This window comes from Cyprinodon tularosa, unplaced genomic scaffold (assembly GCF_016077235.1).
Source record: "Cyprinodon tularosa strain WSP-4 unplaced genomic scaffold, ASM1607723v1 ctg32, whole genome shotgun sequence".
Classification (NCBI taxonomy): Eukaryota; Metazoa; Chordata; class Actinopteri; order Cyprinodontiformes; family Cyprinodontidae; genus Cyprinodon; species Cyprinodon tularosa.
The window spans coordinates 819,141-841,653 of NW_024039030.1; the positions used below are offsets into that span (position 1 = coordinate 819,141).

Here is a 22,513-nt window from a genome sequence, read left to right on the forward strand (position 1 = left end):
GACACCGGTAGAGGCGCAGAGGCCTGTCTCAACTCGGCCTTCTTGCCAACATTGAGTTTCCCTTTCAGAACATGCAATTACAACATCATGCAAAACCAAATCAGAGATCAGATCCAGTGTTGTATGCTAAAAGGATTCTAAATACAAAGATGATCTAATCAGACATTTCTCAGCGATTTCTGACTGTTCTTAACACTGCACTAATGTAAGAATAGTATTTAAATGCTTTGCAAATCATGCAAAGTCGACAGTAAATACTGGCTGGTAAATAGCTTTTCTTGGTCTTCTTTCCAACACTAGATGTAAAAACTTAGTGGTTGAGATGCTACATTTAGGCAAGACACTATGATAAAGGTAAAATTAAGGAAAAGAGCAACAACAATGTGGGTTAATATTAATTAACATGAGCAAAGTTCAGCAGCAGCTTTGCAATGACATTATTTCCTGGTATTGTGCAGCCCTACTTGAAATAATGTATAAAAGCCTATTTTATAAATGTTTTTAATAATTTATGTTACAATTAAAATTAGCATATATTCACAGCTGACATTTTAAACAATGTTTAAAATCTTATATCAGCAGTTAGTGTGGTTAGTGCAACTAGAGGTACTAAAAAGGTAGTCCTTACTAATATTTGAAACCAAAATCTTGCCTTGCATGTTATGGCATGTAGTAAATACTGCTAGAATTTAAACAGCTTCTTACATCCCTGTGTTTCTTCTTATTTAATGTTTAAGATTAAGTCATAATGAAAACATCCCACTCTAAGGTGTACCTGCTTTCACAACTACAACACTGAAGAGTGTTTGAGTTTGCACGATCTGGCAGTGCTAAGATCGGTGGGCTAATATGTAAAAATCTTTTAAAGTTTCTGAGCAGCCACTATCATGCCGGGGAGGATCAAGCTGAAAGGAATCGCAGGATTACGGTCATCAGTCAATTTCTCATTTCATCTCTTGAGGAGATTATTTCCTTTATCTCAATTTGTAGATGTCTGACGTTAAAGCAAAAGAGAAACATTTTACATGCGAGCTGTAAGAGCTTCACCTTCAGACGAAGGCAAAGAAAGGGGAACACAAAGTAAATCAGAAAATCGTCTGAGAGGATTTTATAGATTGCAGATTTAATGTCTGTCTAAAGGGGGGGGGGGATCAGAATTAATCCTCTTTACTGTTTGTTTGGTAATCTGATTTAGTCAGATCTTTCAGCTGCTATCTCTGGTTGTGGTTACTGATGCTGTCCCTGGACTAACCACGGCCCTTTTCACCTTCCGGGATCCCCGCCCCCCCACATCACTTCTATGTATATATTTTAAAATGACATATGAACAAAACATGGATAAACATAAATCCCTGCCTTGTTTGCCAAATCCTGCAATGTGTCTGCAAGCAAACTATTTTACAACTCGGCTATCCCTGCTCCACATACTAAATGACCTACTTTGCACATTAACACACATTTAGATGACAGCGAGATCCAAGGCAGCTTCCTATTTTCTGTCTACCTTTAAAGTCCAATATGACTTGTTCATATGAAAGAAGCTGCAGTTTTTTTTTTCGAAGGCTCCTGTCATGTTTGAGTCGATCACAGAGACAGCAAAGCTGACTGGAGTTATGTAAAGCCACACTAGGGGAAATGTGTGCATAATGTGTGGAACGCTCGAGAGCCGAATTGTACTTTAGTCGTGCAAGTGTGTAAAAAGGAGATGAAGCTGACACAGAGGCCCACCTAAGGTGCTCTCAGCTCAGGCAGAGCTATTTCCAGACCAGCAGCCCCTCCCATCCCTGTACCTCCAACCTCTGGTGGGGAAACCACACCACTGCTCAGGCCCCAGTCACAGACACGACTCAAGAATGGATCCATTATTCACACAATATCACACACACACATATATACTTAAGGGACTGGAGCACATGCTAGGATGTGGTAGCACTGAACGATTGCTCACTTTTACTCAACTTTACTTTGAAATGCTTGAGCAACTCACACAATGAGATTCAAATTTCTTTTTCTTTTAACGAGGCACTATTCAGCTTTTTGTGTCATTAAATATCTCATGAGTACCCTCTGAGATTTGGGAAAACAAAGTAACTGAAACAGCCTCGAGCAGAATAGATGTGCTGCTCTCTTAAAGAACCATGTGAGACAGAGATGCACCAATAGGCCATAGCCGACTTCTGCTTTTCTCACAGAAGAACACAAACATGCATGCAGGTCCTTTAATTGTTTTAAATGTCCGTTTTTTTAACCAATCAAAGGTCTATCGTGATCTGTTGATTGATATTTTGAGCTCTAATGTAAACACTGATAACCAAAGAGTAATAAAAGTAAAAACATCTTCTGTCTTTGCAGGAAGTTTTAGAGAACGCTTGACGGCACAGCACAACTCCACGAGACTTGACATGGATGAATATGTAAGTGCTCTCCCTCCCTGTCTCACACACCGGCACACACGCATACACAAAGAGGCCAGATTGCAGATTGCGAGTTTTGCTCATGGACCATGATAAGAAAATGTGGTAAATGCATAATCTGATATGCATGACTGGAGGTTTCTCTCTGCCTTTCTTTCCCTCTTGGAAATCGCAGGTTGCATCCATAATTTACACCAGCCTCTGTCTGTTTCTCTCTCTTCCACTTTGCTCTCTCCAAGTTTTTCTTTCCTCTCCATCTCCCCTTCGCTCTCCTGGCAATCTGGCTTGTGCAGCTTTGCTCATTAGCATACTGCAAAATGTGCAGATGCCACCAAAAATGATTCACCTTCAAGCACTCTGATGCTGTTTCGCATGTACACAAACTACACCGTCGACATTTTGCACAACATCTCAAAGAAAAGGCGGTGAGATCAGATCTCTTTTTCCTTTTATGCGACTGAGAAATAGTATGACATTCTTTGGTTTGCTGTCTGTTGTTTCCTCACACCCTCATTCAACCCAATTACATCATCCATCATGGTGGTCAAAGGTTTTCGACACTGCGATGATGACTGCCATGGGTTTAAACAGACACTTAAAATTCATGGAGTCCAAGGGATAGGCGAAAGCATAACACTCGTGCTGTTCAAAGGCTAATTGAACACAATATTCATGCATGTTTTTGCATGAAATTGAGCCTTTTCCCGCAGATTGGGGAGCATAAAGCAAATGTTGGTTGCTGGTGAAATTGAGATGAAAATTTGCTCTTTTCCATGTGAGTGATCTTGCTGACGAAGTCAGACAAAAGGTAAAACATGCTAACTCCATATTGGCTCTGCACTGCTGTTTCGGTTGAAAAGCAAACATATTGATGCTTAGGGCTGGGTGATATGGCATAAAAATCTTATCTCTGATAATTTCCTACCAAATCCGAATTATTGTTTTATAATAAAAATGACAGATGCCTTGCATTATTTTCAAAGATTTCAATCATTCCCTTTGGGGGTGACCTTACTTTAAAGAGGAACAACATTCAAGCTGTGAAAATGTTCTCACAAATAAAAAATTTAAATAAAAAAAACAAAATGTTTGCTTGATTTTTTCCAAAAATTAAATCTTCATAAACAGAAAATTCCCCATGAATGCCCCATTGATACGCTTCTGAATTTTTAATTTTTTTTTATCATTTTGAAATGCCACAAACACTTTAACACAAATCTGTGCATAATTTGGAAAAATAGCATGTATTTCAAATTTGGTTATAAATAAAAACATCTGAAACGTGTACATTTTGTATTAGCTCCCCTTAGTCACTACTTAAAAACACCTTTAGCTGCATTTTTCTTTAGAACGCCGTTCAAATAGCATCTGTAAACACAATGTTCAGCTCATGCACAGATTCTTTTGGTTTTAGGTCTTGAATTTGACTACGAAATTCACACACAGTTACACTTTGATCCTACTTGTTTTCTTTGAGCTCTGGCTTTATATGTAGAGATGTTTTGCAGCTGAAAGGCTAACCCACTGCTCTACATAAGCTTTCCGATCTTAGTCGGTTGTGGGAAAAAGAACTATGGGAGTTAGCCAAAGTAGCCAACCAAATATTATATTGAAACAGTCCGTTATGATTTTGTAAACATTGGTATTTCCACTCTAGATTCAAAAGAGCTATACGAGATGTTCAACGCATTGATATTGTTCTATACCCCGGCCTTGCTTTAAACTTTAAGCAAGATCTGTCGGCTTCATGATGCTGTTTTTTCACCAACAGACGTCATAACAAAAATATATCTTTCTATAAACGCATGAGTAGAATATGTGCAATAACAAGGTATTAGATTTTATCTGTGCAGAAACATATAAGGCCCATTAAAGACTCTGAAGTTTGCGGTTACAATGTGTCAAACAGTGAGGAAGTTCAAGGGGTATGAATATTTTCCCAAGATGCTGAATTTTAAAGACAGAAGCCACATAAACCACATCTAGCAGAAGAACTGGTGGCTCTTCACATGAAAACTGAAACCTTTTAAATGACAAGCAAGTTGTATGGCCATCCAAACAGCATCATATCTTGAAAATAACCAAGCAAATACACAACGGTAGACGGCAATGAAAGCTTGTCTTTTTAAATGACTGGATTTTCAGATAAGAAAACATTTGTTCTTTCTTTCCACACAATGCCTGTTCTCTCACTCTCCTCTTCTGTACTGTTACTGTACAACAAGAACAATCTGAACAATGTTTGATTGCTTAAGAGGCTGGTGTGACACAACAAAAAAACTAAATCCTAACCTCTGCTTCTTATCTTAAGTTTGAGACCCTGCAGCACTATCAGCATCGCAGCTCCAGCTCACGCTGAGCGGCTTGGACAAAGACGGAGGGGATAAGGCAGGAAATCTTACCGATTCTGACGAGGAGGCTCCTGTTTTTGCTCTCAAGCAAAACCTGCTTCTTAGCCTTCATAAATCACAGAGTGAATCTGAAATCAAACAAAGCAAAATGATTACGGATAAGGCAGAATGTGCTTTTTGGAGAAACGGGAATACAAGAGATAGTTTGCAGGAGTTCTTAGCATGGCATAGGAGCACCCTGCTGTTCATCTGACAAATTGGAGGCAAATAAGAAGAACCTGGGAGCTGCAGAGAATCTGTATCTACAATCCTGTCAAATATTAAACATAAAGCACCTTAAACGAGAAACAGGAGATGAGTTGTTGCAGTAGCAGCTGTCTTCCAAACTCTCTAATCATGCAGGAACAATTCTTTTCTTTTGCTTCTGGCTCTTTTCTAACAGAGATGTGCACATCCTCCTGATGGGACAGCCACTTGCTGCCTATCAGTGTTGGGCACGTTACTTTGAAAAAGTAATTAGTTATAGTTACTAGTTACTTCTACCAAAAAGTAACTGAGTTACTAACTGAGTTACTCCACAATAAAAGTAACTAGTTACTAGTAAAAGTAACTATTGCGTTACTTTTGCGTTTCTCGCCCCCGTAACCCTCACCACCCAGCCCCCACCTTCTCGCCGTGTGTTTCCAAAGCCAGCTGAATAGAGCGAACGACAAAGACAAGAACCTGCAGAGAGTTTTGCATTTATTGCAACTGGTGAGTATATGAAATTAATAACTGGGGATGTCTAATTCGGAAATCCTGTGTACTGCAACATCTATCTATCTATCTATCTATCTATCTATCTATCTATCTATCTATCTATCTATACTCTGTGTGTGACATAAAATATGGATCTCCATTCCTGCCACAAAGGCCATCAAATAATGTTTAAAATAAAAAATACAGTAGGTTGAGAAGGCAGAGTATCCATCCATCCATCCATCCATCCATCCATCCATCCATCCATCCATCCATCCAGATTTCTCCCTTTCTCCATATAGGCTATCATTTGATCGTTCACGCTCTCCATAGTTCTCCTGTGGCGTGAGCACAGGGCGACTGTTGCGCGCCTTTAGCGAGCATGCGCGTTTCCTGTCGCGGAGTGCGCTGTGCGCTGTGCGGAGATGCAGGGGAAACCGTATGTGATTGGGAAACGCAGCTCGACCTAACACCGGTATTTCTATCAGGAAAACGCTGTTTTGCTGCTGGAGTCATCCTCACTCTCCATCTCTCTGTGTGTGCTGTACGTTAACACCCGCCAGCGGAAACACCCACCTACCCAACTGACAGATGGAATCTCACTCATCAGCCATTCTCATCCTCCCCTCTCTCATGACAAGGCGCGCACCTCTGGATGACCTAAAAATAATCTTTAATATCTCTTAAACAAAAGTAGCACAAACAATATTTTTTTCTGCACAAATCTGCACTAACGTTGCACTAACCATTCAGTCTATTTGCAGAGTTTTTTTTGACGTGGGTGAGGTGTCAGCTTCACGCAGCTGCGCACGAGTCTTATCATGAAAAAAGGTTAATTGTGCGACCTGAGTAACGCGCAGTAACGGGGTGTATGGAATGGTAACTGCGTTATAGTTACAGTCAAAGTAATTAGTTAGATTACTCGTTACTAAAACAAGGTAACGGCGTTAGTAACGCCGTTACTTTCAACGCCGTTAGTCCCATCACTGCTGCCTATTAACACACCATAACCTATTTTACATAACTATTCCTTTAGCTTACTTAATTCTGTTTGAAACTACAATTTAACATTTTCTGCATATTAACAGATTTTAAAACCTAGTTTGCTAACTAAAGATTACCTCACATTTAACTACCGTTAATGCCATGCCTACAGGCTAAAACTGCTTCCAAAGATAGTCATTTTTCTCATATCTGAATCAAATTAAATTAGTCATGTGAGTTTAATTAGCTAAAACAATCTTATACAGTATTTTCACACTTGGTTATTGGGAACAGAAAAAGGTACTCAAAACAGAGAAAAAGAAAGGATGATAACCCTCTAGTCAGAAAGAGGGTGTATGATTTTATTCATGGAATTTGAAAAATGCAGTAGTACAATAATCAAACAAATTATTACCTAACCTAGAAAGTTTGTATTATCAAACCAAATGCTTTTTAAAAATTATTTTTCTAAACATCACCTGGTTGTCTTGAATTTCTAAATTTTAGTTATTTATTTGCATTATAAGCTTTTGAAGCCATGTAATTATCACAATGAAAACGATAAATCCTGTAAGTCCTATGAAAATAAAATGTAATATATATAACCACCATATTCAAAACTATACAGTCTATTTTCCATGCAGTTTGCATTATGGATTTTGAAATGTGAGGCAAAATGCGTCTTTAATTAATAAACTCACTAATTAAAATAGGAAAACTACATAGATAACTCATCAAAAACATGTGTAATTAACTAAATATAACATTATGAAAACTAATTAAAAAGCAGATATACTAATTTATTGTTCAGTCATCAGATGCTGCAGCAATTCATTTTTATGCTTTTAAGTTTCCTTACTTCCCTTGCTTTTTTCTCCTCTTTATCCTTTTTATATAGCATGGTTCCCAAATGGTTCCCAAATGTTTCTATTCTATTCTATTCTATTCTATTCTATTCTATTCTATTCTATTCTATTCTATTCTATGATTTATTTAATGAAGTACTGAAGTTTAAGGTCTAATAAAACATGGAATAGAAAAAGAAATAAGATGTAGCTACAAGGTTTTTGTTTTTTAACAATTTCTTCTTTTTCCTGCAGACAAACATTTATTAGGATTTGTTTGGGAAGTACTAATCAATAATTTCATCTGTGAAGTATAAATCACATTTCTATAACAATCATATGAGAGGGAATATTATTTAATTACAGATTTAATAAGACCATTATTAGATCTGTCCTTAATAGCAGTTTTTTCTTTAACTCTATCATATAATATAACCCCATACGGATTTATTTTACCGTAACAATGTGGCACCTTTGGCACTCAATAAATATCACTAACAGCAGCATTAGCTGCATTACTGTGGATTCTACTAATCAGGGTTTACACACTGGGAGGTTACCTTTATGTGTGAAGAACCAGAAGCACTGCTCTCACATCATTATTCACTGCCGCTATCAGTCACTGAACCCTAACTAATACAGGTAACACCCTTTATATTTTCTGGAACCAGCTAATTATCACCACTAAAGGCAACAGAACTTCAGCTCAGGGGATTAAACCAGAAACAAATAAGAAACAAAACTCACACAGTAAACACACATCGGTCTACTGAGCCCCTAAGGAAAACGGCTTATAATAAGGCTTCGGTTCAGTTATAAAAAATAATGAAAACATGCTAGAGAAAAATACTCCAAACAGTCAAATATTGTGAGCACTTATCTAAGGAAGGGTCATCCTTCTGCAGGGAATCAATAATGCTCACCAAGCCTGAAATGCATTAACCGCAGGACACACTCTGTGTTTGTGGATTCATCTCAGCTCGTGTGTCTTTGTTTGACTGAGAAGTTCTGAAGCACAACTTCCACTGCTGGTATTATTTCCACATTCATACAAAGGCTCCATCATGGTGCTAAATGAGCTGCAGTGGGTGATATAAAAGAAAAGTAAAAACATGCGCACACACAAGGTAATTTACTGATCCTCTGTAATGAAACATGACGCGAGCCAGGCATGTTTTCTCACTCTCACCGAGAGGAAATATGGCTGCTGAGATATAAAGAGCCTCAGAAGAAAAAAAAACTGTCAAACCACCTAAAGAGAAAAGGCAGAATTATAAGAAAAAACAAAACAAATGGCGCCATTGATTCACTACTTGTTTATTTACAAGCCTCTCTGGAGAAGAGATAAATTCCCCTGCTGAGGCTCTGTTTCCCCATCACACGACACGACGGGATGCATGAGAAGAAGGGCGAGCGGGCCGCAAGCACAAATGTAAGCACGCAAACACAAACGTCTCGCATCTGGATTAATCTCCAATGGGCGTCATCGCAGATGCCATTAAATGTAGCAGAAGGCGAGAATCATTCGGGAGAGAGAAAGAGAGAGAGAGAGCTCCATCTGAATAATTTATTCTGAGGCTCATCTTGTCTCGCACCGGGGGGATTTCTGCTTTCAATTTACACCGTTTTCCTCCCCATATTCGAATCAGGAAGCAGATTTGTTGTGATTGACATGCAGAAGGTCACCGCTCGCTGTCTGGTGTTGTCGGTGGTGCCCTCGGTGGGGTTGGTAGGCCAGTCTATTCGTGCGCTGAGAAAAGAGACGCCGCATGTGTTTTTGTTTTGTATTTTTCTTTTTGGGGCGGTCTTTGTTTACACGCTCAGTAACGCCGAAGAGTAATGCCCGTGGTGCACAGAGACATTGGTGTGTCTGAGCTTATTAGAAGAGCTTTCCAAGGACAGAGGAGGATCTAGAAATTACACAGGCTAAAAAGGGAAAAAAAACACTATTGCTAATCATAGCAGAACGATGTTAGGAATGCAGAAGCCAAGAGTGGGGTAGGGGAGGTGGACAGAAAGGGAAAGACAATAGGACAGAAGGGAGGCTGGAGGACACGAGAGAAGGAGGAGGTAGAAGTAGAGTGCAAAATGAAGCCACAGCTCTCATGCCTGTCCTCATGATGAGTGTCACAAAGGGACTGAGAAAAGGACAGAGAGCGGTTCACGAAAGGCGCAGGTCAACTGTGACAGAATGAGCTGCCATTAACCAGACAAGCAGAGGGAGAACTCTATCTGAGTGACAAACTGCAGCTGTAGCCCTCTATGCTGCACAATGGATCCGTTTTGTTTTGTGTTGGTGTTCTTTTGGGAAACAATCCGTCTATTCCGGTGAATATGCAATCTAGGACACAAAGTAGAAGCGAGAGTTCAGTCTCTAAGCATCCTTGGAAATCTAATCGAAACATTACAAAAATGATTTATTGAGTCCTTTGAGCCAAAACCTTTTTTAGCAAGCAGAGAGAGCTTGTTGTGTGGAGAAGTCAATTGGTGTGGGCTGGCGTGCACAAGACACGAGGACTTGACTGTTTCTGGCCCTGCAGTAGGCAGGCACAGTGCAGCAGTTCAACAAGGCCTCTTTAACCAGCTGAATGACAGGCAAGCAGACGGGCGGCCAGCCAGCCAGAGCGATCCAGCCCAGGCTGCGATGGTGCCAAATCAGTTCCACCAAATGATGCAAGCAGAAAGAGACTGGGAGAGGACAGTCTAAGTATAAGAGCGTCTCCAACAGTTAGGTCATCAGAGTGTCGTTTTTTCCCTCTTTTTTCCATGTATCCCACCCTCCATGTGGCACCAGTTTTTCACTATTGTCTGCCAGTTTCCTTACATGTGCTCTTTTAGTTACTGTGGAGGGTATACGAATGGCCTGTGCCTTGTTAAACTTTAAATGTCCCCAGGCGCTGCACTGGTTCCTCTTTGCACTCTCTGCCTTGTGGAAATCTCCACGCAGACTGAAGGGAAACTCAGCACCATTATGACACAGCATACAGGAATGCACCAGCGGATGTGGCTCTCTCTCTCTTTCTCCTTAACTTCTCAGTCAGCTCTCTTCTTCCTTTCACTGTGGACAGGTCCATATGCACCCAGTAATTATCAAGGTTATTTTCTCCAGAGAACCAAATCCCTGTTTATGGGCATGAGCGTGTGTCACCAGAGCCTTGGCTGTCAACCCCACAGGACGCTGACTAGCGGACAATCTCTGTTTCTCAAACAGAGAATCCGCTTCATGTCTTTTGCATATTGTGCTTAAAAAAAAAAAAAAAGGTTTAAAAAATGTACAGTAGCTTTGTCATGATCTCAATCAAAGACATTAAAACGGTTGTTCCTTAAGAGCTACAAACCTTGGATTTATTCTTAAAAACCCACAAACTAAAGAAAGAAAAAACACTGGCACAGAGTAGTGGAAGAAAATCCCCTGTCACTTCATGAAAATAATTACTGAAGTAAAGAGAAGTTACACACTATGCCTAATGGCATAATAACTGACCAACACAGGGTAGTTCCAAATAGAGAGGTGAGGAAAATTACCAAACCGTTTTAATGATTTCACAAATACAAAAACAACATCCATTTGCATTTATCTCTTATCTGTCATCTCTTTGATACACTTAAGTTTAAAAACAAAGTGACAAAATCCAAAAAAATAAGTAAAATGCTTTATATTTACTGAGATCAGATTACACACAGTCACTATCTTTGCACGTTTACACACTGGAATAGTTTTCCAATCTTTGTAAAATATCTTAAATAAATTCTGATTTCTGCAGTCTATCCAAACATTTTAAACGGGACTGAGGTCTGAACTTTGACTGGGCTGTGTTAACATTTTCAGGAGTGTAGTCCCACTTAATCTTGATTAGAATGGGTCTGCCCAAGTCTGCATCCTTCCAGAAATTCCTGCATTTGCTAATAACTTCCCATTAGCCAAGATTAGCTTTCCGTTTCCCTGCAGATTAAAAGCATCCTCACAGCATGATGCTACCACCACCATAGTTTTAGGAAATAACTATAAGAAATAGCTTTATTGCCAATAACTGTTTTACACATACAAGGAATTGGGTTTGGTGATAAGCTGATATAGACTAACAGTTGACACCAAACATACAGAAATATATAAAGTGAGTTTTGTAGTGTGGATGGTATCTTTAAACTAGAAACCATGTAACTTCGATCAAAAATCAAAATAAAGCAAATGTACTTTTTGGTTGTCACGTGCAAAGAGTAAGATAAAATCTTCATATCCTGCAGGAATCACAGCAAAGACTGTGTTTATGTTGGCTGTAGTGAACTCTAAGAAAGGAGAGCATTTTTTTTTACTTTAAGACGTTCAGTTCAATCTTTTCCCCAGTAAGGGTTTCCCTGGAGAATTTAGATCCCGGCTTCAGCAGACATTTCCTTTTTGGCAAAGGTTTATGAGGAAGCAAAGGACTTGGAACCGCTAGTTGTTAGCAAGGCTTGTAAAAGGCACTAAGTGACACAACAAGGTAGGCATTATACCTGTTAATTAGAGGCAAACAGGAGGCAACTTTGTTTTGTGAATAGGACACAGAGTAGGCTTGTTCTCATGGTACAGTTGGCTTGTGAGCAAACAAGAGCCCGGAGCAACCTGAATTGCAAGCTCAAGAGTATATTTGCATGTAACAAACTGTTAGTCGGGGTCAGTAGTGCACATGCTTACACAAACACATACACAAATAATGAGAAACTGGCTGCTCTCACACAAAAGCTGCTTCCTCTTTGTTTCATCACGCAGGCTGGGCTTTGTTGGTGTGCGGAAATACCTCCAGAGGGAATGAAAATACTGGCAAGTCCCTGCAGCTCTTTCTGGAGTGGAACACGGGCAACAGGGTCGGTCCTGCAGCTGCACGATTGCTTGCAACACGCAAGCACGCATGCCAAGTGCCCCTGTAGACTCTGGGCTCCAGTTACGCACAGAGATAACCATGTTAACCTAAAGAACATAAACACTAGGGTGTAGTTACATGGCTGTCGGGGTACCAGAGGAGCTAACACTGACAGAGCAGAAACCCAAGATGGACTAATACTATCGATGTTGCTGCAAAATCACAGGGAACATCGCTGTTAAAGCTCACAACAACGCTAAGAAATCAGCCTGGGAAAACCTAAATGACCTTACATCTTAGATTTACTGACTTCTTGCTGGAACATGATAAACAGTTCAAGAAAAGGTCGGTAGAAGCTGAGATGTCTGAGGAACATTAAATCACGAGCTCTAGGTTCATCCAACATTAGGATCGCACACAATCACCCAACCTAAACAAAACTGGGACGCCAGAAAAAACACATGCCGAGTCCAAAAGAACCCTCACTGTACCCAACTCTGCTGCAGAGCAGCCCAGTACCACGCTTCTATCCTTCCATGTTCCATTACCTCACTCTGTGGACATCTATACAGGCGAAAAACACGTGCTTGTAATCAGACGACAGCATTCTCCACTGATGATTAAAGTGAACCACGGTCAGCACTTAAGGCATAAAAAAAAAACAGCACATTAGTAAGATATGTAGAGTTATAACTACAAGAAACAGAGGAATTGCTTGATTTGTAGAAGTAAAGCCACACTTTATGTAAATCTGAAACATTCCGAGTGGGAAGTGTTGAAAGACACATTTCTGGAAGTATTTCAGCCCAACTCTTAACACATTCACAGAGTTTTAGCTTTGCTGTCTCACTTTGCCACCCACGCTCATATTCTGTTGACCCAGGAAATTAAAAACGACCTGCTATTTTTATCTAAAATGTCATGTAGATTGTGCCTCCTACATAAGTCTGAGCAGCTACAACGTCTCTTTAGTACAGTTACTACATGTTTGCTGAGATAATCCTGTTTCTAAACTCAATTCAAAATACACTCTTCTGCTTCAGAAATGCCACTGTACTGTTAGAAATAAAAGGAACGCTGTGAGAAAAACATGGGACGAAAAAGTTTCTAGGCAGGTGCTTGAGAGTGCATGAAACTGCTTCAACACCAAAAGGCTTCTAGCCTTCATTTTGCACAATTTATGAAGTCTCGTTTATTTATGGTGTATATCTTGCATTATGTGGGCTGCTTAAAATCTGAACAAGATAAAGCACTTCTCAAAAGGCAAAGCTCCAACGACGCACAAACAGACCACCAGTGGCTGCTAAGATATCTACCACCAGAGAGGGATCCTGGAGATTACCATCATCCTTTATCTCTAACGTCTATATTACAGATATTTATATCAATCTGTGGTAAATACTGATGTAGTGCTGTATAATTGGGGCTCTTGCATGGTTGTACAGGACCAAACAGCCTGTTAAATGACACCAAGATAAAGATTAGTCATTATCAGGGCGTTGCTAGAGGCCAGAGCTGCAGACAAATATTCCTTGATCCGAATGTACTCAGCAGGTTATTTCGTCCCTGCCCTTCCTAACAAGAACCGTCATTAAACCAGCCCCTGGGTGTAGGTATGTGGGTGGGTGTGAGGGTCCTGGTATAACAGGATCTAAAGTTTGATGGAGATTTATTATAGTCATCAATTGTTACTGGTTAGACAACCACAATAACCACTAATTCTACAAACTCCTGTTAATGGGTAAGGTTCTAGGATGCAAAAAAATAAATGATTTCTAATTATTTACAAAAGAGGAGAGCCTGTCAAGTAGCAAACAGGAGCTGTTGATGATTTGGCTTATTTCTAGTAGTGTTCTGTGTGATAACAGTCTGCTGTAATCTCTACATGTCTAGACAGCAGAGTATGGCAAGACAGAAGCCATTTCTTCTGCAGAAAACAGCCGTCCCCGACTAAAAAATTTCCAAAATGTAGGAAAACATGTTATAGTGTGATGGAACCTCAATGGAATTTCTCCACAGTTCCTTAAGGCATGTTTAACACAAAAGGTGTATACAACATTATTGAAAGCACAGTGTAATGTGTAAGTGTCACAATCTGGGGTTACTTTAAAGGAATAGTACACCCAAAACATGATTAGCCTTCATTTTCTACTCACCCCCATGCTGAACAAAACTCTGGAGTACTTTTTTGATATCTCAAATGCATCTGGAGATCTGGGAGGCTTCTTGCTGTCTGCTGACATTCAAATAATGGAGGTCTATGGCGCCCGAGACAGAAAGGTCCACAAAAGTCCACAAAAACGTGTCAATATTCCTCCATACTGCTCGTCCAATGTAATCCAAGTGTCCTGAGTGGGTAGCATCCAGAATTTACTCGAAACGAAGTCATTTAGAACGTTTTAGAGCATAAACAGTAGTGTATAGGATTTCCTAATAGCGCCCCCATGCGCGCTCACGATTCTACGGAAGCCGGCAGACCAAACCGGAAGGAAGTGCGCATTCCACGTCTGCTCTGCCGATAATGCAAGCGTAGAAGAAGAAATGTGCTGTTTAACTGTGCAAAGAAAGAAACAACGAAAGAAAAATGTCTGAGGACTTCAGTGTTGAGGAAGAGCATGAGTTCTTTGCCGAGCTGAATGCGCTGGTTTGGTCTGCCGGCTTCCGTAGCGTCGTGAGCGCGCATGGGGGCGCTATTAGGAAATCCTATACACTACTGTTTATGCTCTAAAAACATTCTAAATGACTTCGTTTCGAGTAAATTATGGACGCTACCCACTCAGGACACTTGGAATACATTGGACGAGCAGTATGGAGGAATATTGACACGTTTTTATGGACTTTTATGGACCTTTCTGTCTCGGGCGCCATAGACCTCCATTATTTGAATGTCAGCAGACAGCAAGAAGCCTCCCAGATCTCCAGATGCATTTGAGATATCAAAAAAGTACTCCAGAGTTTTGTTCAGCATGGGGGTGAGTAGAAAATGAAGGCTAATCATGTTTTGGGTGTACTATTCCTTTAACTCAGATGGAACAGAACTTTTATCAAAGGTGATTAAAGAAAAACATTTAACCTTTAGGAATGTGAGTCCTTATGACCAAAACCATCAGGTATCTGCTTGAAAAGTCTGTGATACAGTATTTCTTTCCATTTCCAGTTGGCTCACGCTGTGCTTCTAGAGTTTACCTCTCTTTATCCTCGCTTGGTTGTTGGTTGTTCTGAAAACTAAACAGAGGCTCAGAGAAGATGGGCTGTTTGCTGTTTCTCTACCCAAACTGTGGAATATCTTTAAATGTTGTAGAGCATTATAAGTTACTTTAAATGAAGTTAAAGTGAATAGAATAATATTGTGAGTTTATATTGTATTACCAAGGCCAAGATAACCAAGTCATCCCCTGGAGCATGGATGTAATTTTTCACATTAAACTGATAATCTTATTCAATAAAGAATATGCATCTAAAAAAATCTCAATTAAAACTGCTTGCTTAAATGCCGGCAGGGAAAGCTGGGTAATTGTATTTTTTCATAAAACATATCATTGTGGGAAAAGTTCCCAAAGAAAGCAGAGGAAAAAACAACTCTATAAGATGCATTTTATGGCTGATGGCCAGGATCCGATTTCTGCTCTGCAGCCCTGTTTGGTCCAATTATGCCAGCAGCAACAGATTATTTGGTTTAGATTCCAAAAAATGTTTCCTATTTTTATGTATATTTTTATAACGTCTTAAGTTATCTGTGCCACCTTCTGATTCCCCCATAGTGCACATTTTTCTGTTGAAAAATTCCATCTTTTGATTTAACAGCTGAGTAAAAAACAGCAATGAGCAGATATCATGGGGGAAAGCAGACTCTAGATGTACTGACGGAGGGGAAGAGCTTTCAAGACAGCTGCTCGAGTTTCTTTCTCTGTCACTCTCGCTCAAACACACACACACACACTCTGAACTCCCTCTCTCCTTTTTAGCCAGTGACAGCAGGCACCCAGCGATGACACGACGAGTGTCTCTGGCAGCCTGTAAGGCAGCACTAAACAGACAGAAATATCTGTTCTGACAGACGGACAGACCGTCACCCAGTAAGACATGCATGCAGCTGTCACAGACCGTACTGCACCTCCTTCTAAACCCCCTCACTTGATTTTCTTTTTTCTTATTTTAACTCTTCTCTCTCCACAGTAAAAAAGTGTTTTACTGATTTTTCTTCCTGATGTTTGATTCACCACTTCCAGATTTATGACTTATCGTATGGCTAGAAAGGGTATAGACTGAGTTTTGGAGTCACGACCCCACATTTGAACATACAAGCCATACCTCAGCTCATTGACATCTCCGCTCTTACCATTTGTTTATTTCTACTTTTGCTTTATTTCACAGGAGAGTCTGTTCTCAATCTTCTTGTCTGTTTAGCCTTTTCGTTCTAAGCAACAGCCGTTTTCAATTAGGAGGGTCAGGGAGCGGAATAACTAATACACTGGTATCTGACTTTGAAAGACCCACAGAAAAAGGAACTCCTGCTGCAAGAGCGCGGGGTCCAAAACTAGTTCAGAGGCTATGTGTTTACACATGCGCCTGTGTGCATAAATCTGCGCCCTGTCGGAAGGTTGTCAGGATACTTTGACATCCGTATTTTACATTGGAATATAACAAACAGTGTTGGGATTCATGAGAAAGTGTTGTTTGTTGTCACCTTCTTTGAAATTTAAGATATGGAAAAACAATGGAAAATCACACCCGCTGAGCCATGCACCAAAATCTTTACCCCGAAGAGAGAGCTGTGTTAGTGGCTTTGTTTCAGTAGTAAGCCGAAAGCTGCAGAGGCTTGCGGCTGCAGTTTACAAGGCACATCTGCAGGTATTGCGTTTCAAGCAGAGAAACTCGAGCTGTGAGAAAGAACGTATACACAAACACCATCGCAGACAGAGGAATATTCAGACCGATTGCCTCTTTGTCTCTTGTAAAAACACACCACAGGTGTGAGCTTTTCTCCATGGAATCAAGACGAGGGAAAATGGAGCATCAGAGCAAGGCATAGTGACAATCTGTGTGTTGCACTATAAAAACACTCAATTTTGTTTAAGATTGTGCACGATATATGACCAGAGGGAGCATTGAGCTCTTAAATCATCAAAAGAAAAATATAATAGAAAATGTCTACATGTGAGGTATACTGAGGCTCAATCCAAACTTACACCTTTCCTCTAACCCTTAGACCAATCACTGCATTATCTGCAGTCATATCAAGCCATTTTGTAAAATCTAATTTTTTATTTAAATTAGAATTAACCTCTTGATAAAAATCTGATCTTTTTCCCTTAAATCTGCTATAACTTTGACCGGTCTGTCATAAACTCAACCTTGAACCTACCAGACTTCAATGCAACCAACTGGTAGAAGCACCAACATGCTTCGGAGTTCATCTTTAGGATCAATTAGAAGGTAAAAACAAAACTTGGAAACTTTGTTGACAATCTTGAGAAATACCAGCAACTCTTTTGACATTTTAAGCTTTCATCCTCTGTCATCAGGCATGTTAGAAATGTTGAGAGACAATTTGATTACAGTCAAGGTGTGGAGTCCTCAGACAGACTGATGTTTTACTAACACTATTTGCACGAAAAGCACATTAATAACCTACATAAAAAGCCAAAGACAGTTAAAACAGAAAAGTCAGTTTTTAGTGTGTTTCAATGTAACAGTAAACCCCTTTTTAACGGCAAAGACTTTTTTATAGAAGCCTCTGCTTCTTGATGAGATTATAAGCCGGAAAGGCAGATACAGTAACATTAGTCTGGTTAATCGAGTCCAAAAAAAAATTGGGTTAAAGTCAGGATCATCAGGTTAACATCAGCAGGGGAGAGAAACATGCAATAAAAGTCTGATAGCTGTACCCTTGGGCCTAAGGAAGCATAAAATAATATTTATTCACTACAAATTTTGGGATATTTTGTCATAAAGGTGGACATTTTTTATATGCATGCATATCTCTGGTTGTGGGCTGAACTTATTTAACATACTTACAATTTTTATAAATAATGACGTGGTGGTGTCTGTGGTGTATTTGCTGTTTATACTTATTTGATGACTCAGATTGTGGTTAGTGTACCAAGATCCCAATCAGATAAGTTATTAAGCACTCAAACCCAACACCAAGGTCTATGTGGTAAGACACTGGACTGCAGCTAAAAGATACCTCCATGTAATTACATTTCCTCGACACACCACCTCCCCACACAGACTGCTCTGAAAACATCTCATGCAGAGACGTCTTCACTGTTATATTTTGAAAGCTCCCGCAATAATGACTCGGAGAGAATCAGATCTATTTGTTTAAGACAAGCATGGAGTAGTCTGAAGGATCATGGGTAGTATCCTTCCTAAATCAGCGAGAGAAAGAGCAATCAGCTAAGCTTCAGATGGCATCCAACAGATTTGGGCTCCTTTCTTCAGCACTGTTATTGTGGAGCTCCCACACAGTGGTGATGTGTTGCACGCATTTCACATAATTTAAATATGTCGCAGATGGACAAGAATGGGTCTAATTAAGAAACATATGCATCACACTTACAGAGAATAATAATTCAAACATGTGCTTTTTATTCACTTCTTTCATCTTGCATTCATTCACCAGGAGTTGCAGGAGACTGATGCTGGCATTTCATCTTATAATTTGTGAATTTATGTAGATGACGGCACCATGTTTCTTTTGTTTACTGGAACCGATTGGAGCACTCATGAACATCATTTCTCACCTTCCCACTACAGCTACCACCCCTTCCTCTCCCCAACCTTTCCCTCTTTCTCTCGCAGGAAGTGTAGCTTCGGCATTGGAGGAACGTCCTCTGTATTATGAGGAGCCATTAATGAGCGTGTGGCATGGCATGTTGTGATGCGCAGCATATTACATCCATTCATCAGAGTCAGGAGACACTTGACAGGCGGACAGCCAACAGGTTGTGTAATCATATAACACAGCCATGTCAGGCCTGCCACAGCACTGTGTCCCATTAAGGCCTCTAATGTTGTTTTCCTCTGGGTAATTGACAATGCCAGACATGGAGACCTAGTGATGGATAACATAATGGACCAAATGGTACACAAAGATGGCGGCAGGCTATGATGTCATAATAAATATTTGAAGAAATATATGGATTCATTAAAATTGATCCATGACTTTCATGGTTTTTCACAATTTGTATTTAAGAATTCACTCCAAAATCATTCTGATTTAGGTTTTGATGTAAATTGTTTTAATTATGTCTCCTGTACTCATGAGCTGGCATTAAGAGTGTGCCAGTATGACTAGCTAGACGAAAATATGCCTATAGAAACACACATTTAAAAAAATACATAAAGGGCAAAACAAGGACAATGGAGTTGTTTATTTTTTTCAAATTAATGAAAAAATCAAAATGCTGTTTTCCTGGGCACATCCTACTACTGAGAAGAGGAACTGGCACAGATACAATTTACAACGGAGACTACATGAGCATGTATGTATGTATGTAGGATGGATGGGATTCCAAACCCAAGAATTAGTTGTTTCTGCACGCAAAAAAAAAGCTTCACCAGCGTAACCAACAGTTCTCAGCAACACGTAGGGGACGGGTTGTACTGCCACTTTATGTCAGTTACTCCACCGTCTTCTATACAAACCACAGTACTTGAATACCTAGAAATGGTAGGAAGGATTTTTTTTTTACTTTTAGTTTAATAAACCTTTCACTACCTTCTTGCTGGTAATTATGGACAACTTCTCTTTTGTGGCAAAATTATCCACTTCTGAGAGGGTTCAGTGCATCATTCTAGATCTCAGCTATCTACGCTGAATTTTTGGCAGGATTCACATCAGGACTTTAGCTGACACTTTGAATACTTCTGTTGATGACTCTGTTTCTGTCCAGAGTATCCAAAGTTCAGGTTTTTCTGCAGGTGGAATCTATTCCTCTATTCAAAGAAATGCCCACAGTTGTTGTGTATTTTAATATTTCAGGTGCAATCCTGCCAGGGCTGTATTCCCTACCTAATCCTTTTGGATGCAAAGCAAGAGAGAAATATTTCTACAATAGAGGAATATAAAAAGCATATAGAACCTGGTCAAATAAGGAATCATTTATAAGGTCTTGTTGAAAGAATATCCAGCTGTTTAAGGACAAGGAAACCAATCAAAGAACAATGCCATTTTCATGGTCAGGCAGACAGCCTGAAACAATAAGCCGTTAGCAAGATTTATAACAAGAAAACAATAACATAGAAAATTGCATTAAGGTTTGTAAAGAAAATGTCAGATATAGAGTGAGACAAACTCTGGCCTTGGGCAGAACTAGATCGCATCCAAAATATAGTACATCATCAGTATTTGTCTCCTAAATACTGCAGAAATTGTTGCTCTGCGATACATTATCTACCTAAAATTAATCCAAAAACTATAAATCTTTTAGAGAAATCATTTGAGGATTTTTTTAGTTATTATGCAAAGAGGTGAAAAGATGAACTGAAAATTTAAGGACTTTAGAGTTGTAGAGCAACAACATGATGCAGGGAAATGTCAAGTTTTAACTACTGAGCCACAGAAGGAAGGACAACCCCTAGGCAGGGTGAGACATTGTTAAAGAAAGAAAGTATCCCCATTCAACCTGCTCTGCTCTGTCCCTAAGCTGGAAGGGAATAGACAACGTTCTTTCTCATCCTCCCACTCTACACGGCTTTTTACCTCTGGTTGTTTGTGAGAAATCGTTTGCAGCAGACAATCCCAAAGAAAAGAGCCAGCTTATAAAAGTGAAAAATGGGCCGCAAGATGAAACTAGAATGAATCGCACCAGCAGAGATAAAAATACACATCCCTGCCTTTTGAACATCCTCGCTGTTTCCGAAACTGGAGATGAGACAACTAAGAAAATCATATTTTTGATCATGCTAACATTTTAAAACTCTTGTTCTCATTTATGTTTGCCTCTGTTTTATTGTCAGAAAAACAGTGAGTGCAAAATAATTGAGTGGTGTTAAAAGCAGAATTTGTTTCATCACATTATCTTTGACAGCACAAAATTTAGCTTACAATTAATTTTGAAATAACCTAAACTTTATTGATCACAGCAGCAATGCTCACTTTCAAAAGTGTCAATAATTTCCTCTAGAGTGGCTATTGTAATAATGGATCAGGTAAGAGGAAAATAAATCTTTCACTACAGACAGTCTTTACCATGCCCATGTCAAGAAAAAATCAGTGTTAAATGACAGGCAGCCTCTAGATCTCCCAAAGATAAGCTACTTCTTGGCCTGTCATAAATCAAGAGGTAGCAGCGATATCCTGCACAGATCTAAATGACTTGGATTGGTATCTAGAACAAAGACACTCAGAGCGAGACTTCCCTAATAAGCCATTTGTTGTAACAGAGTGCAGTTTCCTTTATTTTCTTGACAGTACATGATGTACCTGAATGTATTTGTTTAGGTACAATGTGAAACCTGTCTTTGAAGTGTGTTTCAGCCTTGCTGATTGGTTTTATCTGTTTCTGATTTATTTTGGTATTTGCTTAAACACATAAGGTCTAATCTTCAAAGGGTCTGAACATACTAAAACACATGCAGAGTAGATGGCCATAAAAGATGCAAAGCTATTCATGTGTAAAATTTTATTTGCTTGTATGCTTTCACCAATATGCAGATAATATTCTAATTACCAAACAACCCAAATTAATAGGTGGAGGATATGCATCTTTAAATACCAAACACAAAGTGAGTTATTAAACCTGGGAGCCTTAATTGCCAACCTCTAAGGTGTGGAAAGATGGATTTACTTTCCTCTCAATGTTTTTTTATTTTTTTTTTGGTAGAATGATACAAATAAAAACAATTATGATTTAAGTCTTTTCAAGAAAATTTTTATGATTGGAAGCGTGACATAGTTTGGGGTCTGAATCCTGCCTAGTATCTTTCTACATGGTGTTTGTATGTTCTCCCTTTGTGGGTGTGGGTTCTCTCCATGTTCTCCATGTTAGATTGAATGATGAGTGTAAATTGCTTTGGGTGTGTGCATGAGTGGATCTCAATATGTTGCCCAGCTATGGACTGGCGATCTTTCCAATAAGAAACCTGCTTTTGCTCATAGACTCACCATTAATCCTGACAGAAGAGCAGAAGAAAATGATAATTTCATTATAATCTCCAACTCCATCAGTGAGACTTCACCCTTATTATGATTATTTAAGGATCAAGCCAACAGACTCTTTAAGCTTATGGAGGGCAGATGTTCTCCCAGCTACATCTCACTAATTTCATAGTCAAGACTAGGAGTACCGAGACCAAGACCTTATATATTAGTGGTCTTGTCCTCTAAAGAA

The 22,513-nt window shown here is 39.5% G+C and overlaps 1 protein-coding gene across 5 annotated transcripts in view; it reads right to left on the reverse strand.

Annotated features, from left to right (window-relative positions):
• The window catches only part of zmiz1a (zinc finger, MIZ-type containing 1a), a 127,535-nt gene that overhangs the window by 69,786 nt on the left and 35,236 nt on the right, over window positions 1-22,513 (reverse strand). For 4 of the 5 annotated variants that reach the window (XM_038293092.1, XM_038293087.1, XM_038293090.1 and 1 more), the window contains one exon: window positions 4,817-4,893. The exons of the other annotated variant lie outside the window; for it this stretch is intronic. The gene's annotated coding sequence lies outside the window, so the exon portion shown is untranslated. The remainder of the gene's footprint in view (window positions 1-4,816; window positions 4,894-22,513) is intronic. 5 annotated transcript variants of the gene reach the window in all.